The sequence below is a fragment of the Alligator mississippiensis genome, chromosome 4 (assembly GCF_030867095.1).
Source record: "Alligator mississippiensis isolate rAllMis1 chromosome 4, rAllMis1, whole genome shotgun sequence".
NCBI classification, from domain to species: Eukaryota; Metazoa; Chordata; order Crocodylia; family Alligatoridae; genus Alligator; species Alligator mississippiensis.
In genome coordinates this window covers 149,395,359-149,398,004 of record NC_081827.1, presented here as the reverse complement: position 1 = coordinate 149,398,004, position 2,646 = coordinate 149,395,359, and positions in this window count along the sequence as shown.

Genomic DNA, 2,646 nt, shown 5'->3' with positions numbered 1-2,646 from the left:
CACTACCAAGAACAATTTGGCAGCTGGGCTCCATGGACAGGAGGAGTTTGTAAGCATATATAGGTACAGTATACAGAATAAAAAAAATTGCATTTTCACAGTGCCTCACATCACCAACAGAGACAGCTGTGGGAATAAGAGATGGTGACAAAGTCATCACCAAATTGACATGCCTATGTATGAAAACCTGTCACCAACACCCCTAGTCCAGCAGTCTTGTGTGACTGATGGCTTTGCGGGTAGGTGACACGTATATGGAATTAGTCTGTGGCCCAAATGAAGCTCTCATCTCTTGATTTGCACTAGAATAAAAGGCAGTAAAATTTGACCCTGCCATCTATTATAAAGTTTCATGAGAATTTTCCTCTTTTGCTATGTCTATTCCCCCCCCCCATTCTCTGCACTTGTTTTATTCTTGCTGCTTTCTGACTCATTTTCTTCCTCCATTTGCCAATGAATTTTTGAGCTCTGCTTCTTCCCCACCTCCCCCATCCACCTTTTCCCCCTCTACAGTATAGATGTAGTCAGCTATCCCTTCCATGACTGCATATTCCAGGCCAGGATTTAAGAGAAACCCAGCAAGTAATAACACTAGGCAGCACTGTGTTAATTATTCTGGGAGCTATAGACTCTATCTGTGTCCAGCAGTATCAGTAAAATGTCCCCTTTATATTCATTACAGTCAAGTCCTGTCCCTTCTCTACCATGAAGGAGAGTTTTCACATCTTTATGCAAAACACAATTGATAACAGGAAGGTACAAACATGCCTGTATAGAACCATAAGAACAGTATTGATTCATTAGGATGCGCCACCCCCATCAAAGCATTCTGAGCTCTCTACAAACTACATACAATATAATAAATATGCAGCAATGTGCAAGCACACAATAACAAATGAAGAAGTCTGATTTAAAGCAGGAAGATAAATGGAAGCATAATACACATGCTAGAGGGGCAACAGTGCATTGTAGAGTTCAAGGAAGAATGGTATCTACGTGATAGGACTCATCACAGCAAAAGAGCATAATTGCTTGCTAGCCTCACACACAGCAATGGAAAAAATACTCCCATAATGGACATTTCATTAAAAATAACATTGTGTCACCACTATAGGTCAAAAATAATATGCCTTAGCAATTTACGAAGCAGTGTTGCATAATCACAATGTACAATTAGAGTCCTAATTGCCTTAATTGCTGAAATCTTCAGCTTGTGTATATTTACATAATGTCACCTGTACAAAACATCAGTAGCTAAATTCCACCAAGTGTAGTCCAGGCCAAAATCCTTGTTTATTCCCCAGGGACTGCAGGATTTTTCCGTATAAATAGTATTTATAGTCAGTCACAGACAATGAAGTATTAATAAACTTGCCGTTATTGCAGTTGTCAATAATGGTGCAGTAGCACCAGTAGCACCCAAAGTGATTTCATAACTGTTCAGTAACATGAATTGTAAAGATATAGTCCAGATCCCCTACCTTCAATTGTTAAGAAACCTCACATAATTACAGACCTAAACCTAGGCAGTATGAGTAGTAAGATCTTCCTTGCTCCCTAGCTGTCCAGGCTCCTTTTTTTTAGGACTCTTATTGAAACTTGGATTGAAATGGGCTCAGGCTAAACCCACAAAGGGATTCAGGCAATGGTGCACTGCAGTGCAGCACCTACCCTTTTGATGCTTGTGGTGTTTTCAGCCCTTAGTTACATGCCCAGGTTCCCTGCACAATGCACTTTGCATAAATACTCATTCACCAGAACAGAAATGAGAACCTGACTGTAGAGTCAGTTCCTCTCTCTTCCCTTTTCTCTCTTTCTCTCCCTCTTTCTCTGATACAATGATTTATTTATTCCTCATAATTTGTAAAGTGCTTTGAGACTGGCTGCTGAAAGGTGTTATAGAGGTAGATAATAGTATTGTAATTAGGCAGAACAGTGCTCCTGGACTGCTACATTCTCTGAACCATTTTTTACTGTACTGATTGCAGACCATTGATAGTTACAGTTCATAGTTCTTCTATTATTTTCATCTTGTTTCTCAGTCAGAAAAACTTAAATTCCAAATAGTTTCCTTTGTCTTTGGTGTCTCTGTTTTTGTTCATTGTGTTACCTTCTCTGCAAATTAAGAAGCTCTTTAAAGATGATACTTCCTTTAGCTTCTTTTCTACAATTGTTGCTTGACCTTATGGTTCCACCTCTGTCTTTTACCCATTTAAAATTACTCTCTCTCTTCTTTGTCAGGTCCTCTATTAAACATAGGGTTCTGAGTCCTAGAAAACATGGAGTTCATCCAGTTTTATGTCCCTTAGTCTTTCAGAGATTCTCTCTCCCTACCAGTCTGGTTCATACATGTGCATGCGCGCACACACACACACGCACACACACAGAGAGTAGGAACTATTCATTGATAATCATTCTTTGTTTTCCTTTACTAATAATTTTCAGTGTAGGTCAGTGAATACTGTATAACATGTGACCTTTCTTGTTTCAATATGTAGCCTACAGGTTTAGTTTGCTTATAAGATCGGGAAAGCCCTATCCTACACCCCCCAAAAAAGTCAGCAACCATGTGGGACTCATGGGAATGTTGTTTAACAAGTTGCAGATAACACCAGAGAAAGAAATTAGGTGGCTTGAGAGCTATTA